Raw genomic sequence first — 9538 nt, forward strand, 5'->3', positions numbered from 1 at the left:
CATATGAGACCCATTTTTCCTTCTTTGCAGATTTTTCCCAAAGCTTTCGAACGATCGAAAATAACAGATTAAACACAATTTAATGTTTCTGCAAGTTGTTTTTGCGTTTGACATTAGTCTTCATCCACCAATACATGCAATTCTTCGAATGCTCTTGGCTATTTAAAACGCTCTTTATCTTCCATCAAAATTATCATTTTTAAAGCGTCGAAACCATTCTCTGCATGTTATTGGAAAGAGCACTATCACCAAACTTCTACAAGCAATTCAATGAGCTTCAACTGCGGTTTTCTTTTGCATGAAGCAAACGATTAACACTTCGCGCAAATGACGCTTATTTGGCTCAAATTTCAACATTTTCGATGCAGTAAGAAGCAATGTTATTAATGCTGTATACCTTTATATACTGAATTTTATTGACAGATGATAAAATTGAAAAATTAAGCTTGGTTTAGGTATTAGAGTTATCGACAGTTCTAGCTATAGCTACTCGCCGCTAAACGAACGGAACTTTTCAATTGACCTAATATAACAAATATTAAAAATAAAAATTAAAATAAGATATTCTTTTTACCCGAAAAAATAGATATAAAATCAAATTTTTATGGAACTTTCTTAACTTAAACATAAAAGCTTCTTCGGCTATATTACTTAAATTAAAGTTAAGAGAAAAATTAATAGCAAACTTGTAGTGGAAGCGTTGCCTTTTTGTTCCACTCACACAGTGAGTTTTGGTAAAATCATATGTATATCTTTTTTCCTCTGTATCGAACTATATGCTTAACTAATAATAAATAAAAAACCAACTGATAACAGAGTGAAAACGAGATAAACAAAAATAAGTCATACCCCAAGAATTACTATATTGCCCCAAGGATACCTTTGTTATTTAACTTCACATAGACAGTGATACGAGGCTTGCATTAATATGATCATAGCCTTAAATAAAACACATTAAACATAATCTTATAATTAATTAAAATAAAGGTTACATATACATGTATTCATCAAAAGAAATGCTTTACCTTGAGAAATAAAATTATAAACTGAAAAATAAATTTTCAGTCTGATTTCTTTATATTCCTTCCATCATTATGATTTTTCTCTAATCTTCTGAAACTTCAGCAAAGTTTATTTCTGTGACTTTTTTCTTTTGTGTAGATTAATGTTCAACTGCGGTTACTACGTTTTGAAAAAAAAGCAGCTGTCACATAGTGCCCCCTGTCATGATGTGCCCCACCTTTCCCTACCACGTACCGAAATTATATGCATAAATTGTATGTCAAAAACTAAACAATCTCTTGATGTCCTAATTTCGATTTTGAATATTACCTTACACTATAAATGCAAAAATATAGATATAAGACAAATTATTGCCTGCTTCGATCAATAATCTTACAGCCGGTATCGAGTTCATTGTCTCGATTTCCATCGAATTCGTATTAAAAGCGATCCTTATTCGGAGGCGCTCGAGCGATGACAAAGAGTACTACAAAGTAATTTACTTTCTCGATAGAAAAATAAAGAGGAAACGCGAGAGAGGTATGCAACGAGCGAATTGTGTTGAATCATGGAACAGTTTAAAATCTATTTGTGGATTGTACGACAATCGAATTATTCGATACGTGAATTATACGCTTTTCCAGCTTATAGATCTGTAATTATAAAATAATAAAATAATAAAATATTTTCTTGTATAATAGTGACGATATTCAACTCGAATTGATAATTGTCTCATTTATAAAATTAAAATGAATAAATTAATTTAATGTACTCAGTGCACAGTGGTGCATATTAAAGCCATCGTATACAAATAGACGTAAAAATATAAGTTTAATGTAAATATAAACAGTTATCTTCCATATCTTCTGAAAAAAATAGATTAAATCATAAAATCCTTAATAATCCTTTTAACTGCGCTATTGAGTAAAATCAATATTTAATTCGAAATATTTATAATAAACGATTTATTAAGACTGTATTATGTGAATATTTATATTTAGACAACAAATAAAAATAAAGGTCCTAAATAATTAAGCTCTTTAGCTCTTAAATAATTCAGTGCAAATTTATATACTACAGCTACTGTAATAGTCTACCATCTACTGTAGTAGTTATGTCTGATGATTTGTTGTGTATTCACATGGTTTTAAAAGATATTGTATTTAATATTGTTTATATTTTACTTTTACACAAATTAAATTAATGTACGGCTTTAACCTTCTGAGGACGGCTTTAACTTCTGTTTTTGATCGACTTTTTTATTTTAAGGGTTAAAACTTTTTTATGAATGTTATGCGGTTGAATAACAAAAAATATGATACTGTCGAGTCTCTAAAGGGGCCTCCGGTCTTCTACAAGTTAATATGCACTAGTGTACACTAATACGTCCACTCAAAGTCACTATTAGAATAGTTTTTTAATTCTATTATAAAACATTATTCGATTATTGTAACAGTTGTTTTCTACAGTTATTTTATTGCACATTATAAAATTGCATGAATAATGTATTAGAAACAGAAAATTTAGGAATTGGAATAATAAGAAAATAATTATTACTACAAAAGATTAAGATAAATATTTTGATACTCCGTTTTCAAACTCAATGTTATTAGACTCAACGTTGACAATTTTAATATTGAATAGAAATCCTTAGTGCATTCCAGTTTTGTCTAGACGGGTTTTAAGTTGATGACAACGTCGTGAGATTGGCTCTCCTCGGTTCGCTAATCCGAAATAATATACCGTTGACCCAGTTAGCGGCGCAACAGCAATTAGATATTCGCGCGGTGGTAGACGAGGCGGGACCAGGGCGTTGATCGATCCTTCCTCGTCGCTGGATGTATTCACGTAAATGTATTCCGTCGTTAATACTCACGTATCGGTCACGACGACTGCGTCGACATGGACATGAGTTACGATCTTGAAGTTGCTTACCTGACAAGAAAGGAATTGCTTACTCGAATCAAACAGCAGCGGCAAGAATGACGAAGATAATCCGATCATACATGTTTCAAATAAAAAATTGTTGCAATGCTAAATAATTTGCTGCAATACTCAAATAATCGCGTTAGTAAGAATCCACTGCAAATTTATTTGCAAACACATAAATACACGACAGACAACCTTATTTGTTTGTAAATTATTTGTCTATCATGTTTGAACTAAATAGAGTTTATATAAATTTTTAAATAATTTCATTATAAAAGTGAATTAAAAGGTTTTTAAACAAACAATATTTGAGTTAAACAACTGCTATATTAGTTACGTAGGGACATCTCAGCAGCTTTGTCTCCTCTGTAAATAGAAAAAATTTCGCAGAAAGTACAGAAATTTTTAAAATTGTTTCACTGATAGTTCTATTATCTCGTTTAGCGCAACTTTGTTATATAATAAATTAGGTAAATGCGCTGTTCTTTTTTATCTTAAAAAATATATTAAAGTTTTGAGGGTATACAGAGATATGAAGAATAAGAAATAGTCCAAATTTCTTTCTTCAGTTTTTTTCATTACAAATTTATAGTCACAGAGATGTCCTCACAGACAGCATCCATAATAATTACAGAATAATTGCACTCGAATTCCATTTTGTTGTAACATAGAAGTTGTAACATAAAGTTACATATTAAACAAATTGTTTATTTACATTAATAATATTATAGTTTAATAAAAATTGCAAATTATGTTAAGACTCGTAAAATGTAAGAAGTCTAATTAATATAAAAAATCTAACAAATTATTTATTATTTATTTCTTGTAAAGTTATGTATTTCTTGTAAACTTTATTCCAGATTGAAGATGTAAGTTTAACTTTTTGTTATAGTACTTCTTTGATGCTAAAACATTAAAAATTGTGTCAAAAACAAGTGCCACCGGATTTTCTGTAATTGTCGCAATTCTGTCATGTAACATTCTTGTTTTTGTAATAAAGAAAGACAATCCGCTTCATTCGAGTTTAAAATTGGTCAGTTAACTCGCTTAATCATCGCATTCGTGAAATCGTCGCATAATAACGTGGTTTGCCATCCTATTCGTTTTGGACTCTATTAAATTCCAGTCGACGAGCGAAATGTGAAGTATCTCACGATTTTCAAAGCGTGCGATCAATTCATGATCCATGACCGCGCGCGATTTGCGGCCGCGAATTAGCGCTCTAATACGCGTCGAAAATCAATCGCCCGCACTACGCCAAGTGTCGGTTTACCGTTAATCGGTTCGATTCTACATGAACACTTTAACATCGTTACGCATCGCGATTCACAATCACAGGATTGTTCGCTATCGTGGTTCCGATTCGTATCGCTATAGTTACATAAGGTTGCAATTCAACATCGCATTCGCATTATCATCAAGTTGTAATATTCAACATCGCGGAATGAATAAATCTTTCATAATCTCAAACATTTTATATAATTTTAGAAAAGAATAAAAGAAAAAATCAAAAGAATTTTTAAAGATTAAATTTCAGGCGAAAATGTACACTTTACATTGAGTGACATTATTTTTATATTCAAAGCAACGAAATTTTTTGCGCGGCACTCAGAAAGAGAGAAGTGGGAAGAGAAGAGGGTTGAACTCGTTACTTGTATCCATAAATCCGTCCGCGGACCAAGTTGTTCTCAGTGCACAGTATGCTATGCACCGGGAATTGCACGTAACGAAGTATAGTCTGGCAAAGTGTAATGTAGCGACTTAACTTAGAGTTTCGCTTGTGTGTTAATGTGTTAGTGTACATGATATATCAGGATTTATACATTCTCTCACGCCACATTTTGGGACAGTTTTGTGGATTTTTTTTCTTAAAGAAACTTGACGAAAAGCCATCTTTTCTCATAACTTTTTAATTAAATTTCAAATGAAAATTTTCCTAACTAATAAGATTCACTTGAAATTGTAGAGAAATTTAATCCGAGAATTATTTAGCAAGCTGTGAAAAATACAAATTCAAAAATTTTATTAAGAATGTCGATTAATTTCTAAGAGTAAAAATTAATGATAGAATTGTGTATCTTATAATTAAATTGCAACTGTTTATTTTACAATAAATGATAAAAATTGCATTTATTAAGGAATTCTTAAGTGGTGCTCTTTTATGCGAATGTCAAGAAAAATAATAGCTGATTTACATCTTTTCACTTATTGTTAGATACGTGGTTTGCGCGACCGAAAGAGGATATAAAGGGACTGGGCAGGTCGTTCACAGTGGAGAAATTGGGGAATCATGATGTCCCCCATAATCGGGGAAACGTTGCGCATATGGTTTCTTTCGGCGCTAGTCGTTCACGGAGCCGTTGCCGGGAATCCGGACGCGAAACGCCTCTACGACGATCTACTATCCAACTACAACAAACTCGTGCGCCCCGTGGTGAACACCTCGGATGTGCTACGCGTATGCATCAAGCTTAAACTTTCGCAACTCATCGATGTGGTAAGTAAACTTTTTTGAAACATTATTAAAAATTAAAAAATAATCCTACAGTAAAAATCCTGTAAAATCACATTGATGACATAATTGCTGAACTAAAATCTATAATAGCTATCATGAATAAGTTCAGACAATATTGATATATATAATCGAAAAGTCTGCTATTATAATACAATAATCGATGATCAGCTACATTCATAATTATAGAAAATATTGATATAATAATTGACAAGTACTTGTTATAAATGAAATTTTGTTGATAAAATAAATCACGATATATTACATCAGAAGATAGCACCATTAGAGATTTTTAGTAATCCTAGTGTCAATTAAAAACGTCTTGTAATTCTTAAACATCCTTTAGATACAATATATACTCGGCTTTCTTTTTCCAATGCTTTTTCAATATTTTTTTCATTGCCTTTTTTATAAATAAAGAAGCATATTTGCTTGGTATTGTCCTATTCTTTAATGTCTGGCGTTTTACATAAAAAATTGTTTACAATATGTTTATTTTTATAAAAATTATAAGCAATTAAATTAGGTTAGGTATGTCACTAAAAGCTGATTGTTCCATCTTTTGGTAAATTTTACCTGTCGGGTAAGTAGCAAGATTACCCAATTACATGCGCGATTTACCTAACAGGTAAAATTTATCAAAAGATGGAACAGCCTAAATGTATCCTCGAAGTGTGGCATTAAATAACAGATGTATTATATAAATCAATACAAAATATATAATAATAATAATAATATAAAATCAATAATTTAAACAGAAAATTAAATTATAGAAATTGTTTTGCAGAGTTAAAAAGAAGATACGCGCAAATTGTAGAACAAAATCTGTTACAAATATATTTTATAACTTATCTTTAATTTTTTTAACAGAATCACATTTTATTTATTTAATCCTTGCCAGTTCTCTCATGATTTGATCATAAAAGAATATACAGATGCATTGTCTTTTCTTCTACTCTACGAAATAATAGTAATTATCTACATCCAAAGTATCTGTATAGAGTATCTGTATAGAGTGTCTTTAAACTTTGCTGATGTTGCATACTCTCTAAGACAATAATTAAACTTGTGCAAGTATTAAAGTGCGTGTTATATCTATTATAAAATTAATAGTTTATAAAGTCTACGGACATTTTAGAATGACTAATATGCGATTCAGGTAAGATATTCCCCTGGAAACTACCGTAGAAATCCAAATTGTCGCAAAAGAAAATTGCACGAAATTCGAGTAATTGAGATAATTACTTAGGTGAATTTGGATAAAATTTTAGTTAATGTTGTGATTATGTTTCGCAAAGTTAAAGTATAAGAGTTTTTAAAAACCTAATTTAAGATCCCATTAGTAGGTTACATTTATTAATAGCATAATTAACTATAATTAACTATAATTAATAATATAATTAATTTGCGATATAATAATAATAATTTAATACTATCGATAATTGTATTCCATCGATTATAGACAATAAAAATTCCCTTGTTTAATTCTACAGATATATCTATTTGTAAAGTTAAAATTTTATGCAGATCATGATACATAATCCAATATAATATTCAATATATCCATAATACTTGAAGTTTAAGCTAATGACAATTATGTAAAATTAGTTAACAAGAAGCAAGGCATTACACTTGTTTATCACTAGAGCAATATTAGATAAACATATAATGAGAATCAGAGAATATCTTCCTGCTCAGTAACTCTGTCAGAAGTTTATACCTATGCATTTAACTACTCCTGCGTCTATTTGGCAACAAAGCACTTACGGCTAATAACACGAGCATTAATTAATTAGCTAAACTGTTAAACTGTCTCTATTCAAATTCATTGGCCATACTTGACATTTAATAAATTGCTTTATCAAATTTATTTATGATCTGACTTTTTAATGGAAATAATATGAAAAAATAACACATATTTTAACTCTGCTATATGACCTTTTTACAGTTTATCAAATTTATATATTAATCAAATAAAGAAAAAAAATATAATTTTAATAAAATTTTTGAAATTTTAGGAGAAAATTAGAAAGTCAATTACATATTAATAATCTTTCCTTTACAATTCGATCACCGAAACATAAAAATTCAATATAATATGTAATATCATAAGAATTTATCGCGACATATAAAAACATATAAGAACAAACATTGATCAATAAAACATACTCTGTGATCAATTGAAAATTTTATAGCATAGACAAGATTCAAAAAATTGGCAGACACACAAAACTGCCAATAATATTCTCAAAGTAACACCATGCGTTAACTATAACGTTGAAGAATAATATCACTCAATTTCAGTCTCGTAAAAATATACACTGGGACAGCAATTTTTTGAAATCGACCGCGACTGAAGTTCACAGGAATTTCTGTCGGGAACGTCTAAATAAGATAAAATATGCATTCGCTTTACCGGCAAAAATTTTAATAATATGATATTTGAATCATCTCAAACTGCAAGTAATATGCAAATATTTAGTAGTGTTATGCGTATGAAGAAATATATTCATTTATGGAAAAATAAAGAAAAATTTTACATTATAATTTGTTTTATTTGTCAATATAATTTGTTTTCCTTTGTTCCGTATTACTTTACGAAAATTACTTTATAAAAATACAGACAGATTGAAATAAAAAATTAATTCTTAAAATCTTTCTTTTATTTTTTAATCTTAGTAATTACTATTATTAGCAATATTAATTAATATTAATATAATTAATATAATTAATATTAATATTGTTAATATTATAATATTGTTATTATTACTTCTTATAAGTACTTATATTATTTAAATTATATTAATACATTATAGTACAAAATATATTATAATATACTTATAATTTTTCAAGAATTGTAACTTGACTAACAATAAAATTTAATTTTCAATCAGCATTATAAAAACAATTTGCTTTAACGCAAGAGAGAAGAATTTGTTCAGAGGGAAAATTCATAAAAAATTTCTAGTGTAATAATCCAAATTACTTAAACCTCCATGGTCGATTTGTGGGACCTCTCGTTATTCTTTGCTCCCTTTCGGAAACGCAATTTTAGCGATATACGCAAATGTATTATTCACGGAAAGGGATATTCTCACATTTTACTTTTACAATCCGACATATAGGAAGCCATTATCTCGACTTAATGCCGGAACTTATCGTAAATCTATCACGAAGTCGTCCTTCTCAGACGACTTATAGACCTGGTAATTATGCACGTATATCACAGAAATTTCCACGTGACTCATTTCTGCCGTAATTATATTTCCTGAACCAGAGGATCCGCGCACAGTGCATAATTATATGGCAATTTATGTGACCGCCAGCATTGTAAAATACGGGGCTTTCGTGCTACTGTTGTCTCCGCGCAAAAACTGCGAGCGCTGCTTCTTTCAAGGTAAAATTTTATAGGAAGCATACTGTTGTACAAGGCATACGCTGTATTAACATAATTCTGCAAATGTCGCATTAAAATTTAACCAACTTCAAGTTACAATAATAATTAAATATAATTATAGAATGTTGAATAATATTTCGCGTATTATAATTTGTTATAATATCCGACGAATATCGATAATCGCTTAAGGAAATGCTAAAATAAAGTCCAAATTCTAATGGAATCATTGTTTTATTGAGAAAATGCGACACATCCTTTACATATTACTACATCAATGTCCACGTATCCATATGTACATATAAATTTTCGTAAAACGATAGTGTTTTAATTAGACGTCTAAATCTAATTCAAAAGAATTCGACGTTATTTTTTCGTGTGTAATCTACTATAGTCTCTAGTCTCCAATCTCGTAAATACAGATTACAAAACTTTTATATCAAGAAAATGTTTTTAAATCTGAATCAGTGAATACTCATTTATTTTTCAGTGGCATACTTGGCACTGTATAATCAATGAAATTTAACTGAAAAGAAATGATATGCTCGAATATTATGTAATTAAAATATCGATATTTATACGTCAGCTCCAATATCATATACACTACATTTACAAATATATATATATATATATATATATATATATATATATATATAANAACTAAGTAAGTAAGTAAGTTAAGGTTACGTTACTTATTATTA

The sequence above is a fragment of the Atta cephalotes genome (genome assembly GCF_000143395.1).
Source record: "Atta cephalotes unplaced genomic scaffold scaffold00007, whole genome shotgun sequence".
In the NCBI taxonomy this organism is placed as follows: Eukaryota; Metazoa; Arthropoda; class Insecta; order Hymenoptera; family Formicidae; genus Atta; species Atta cephalotes.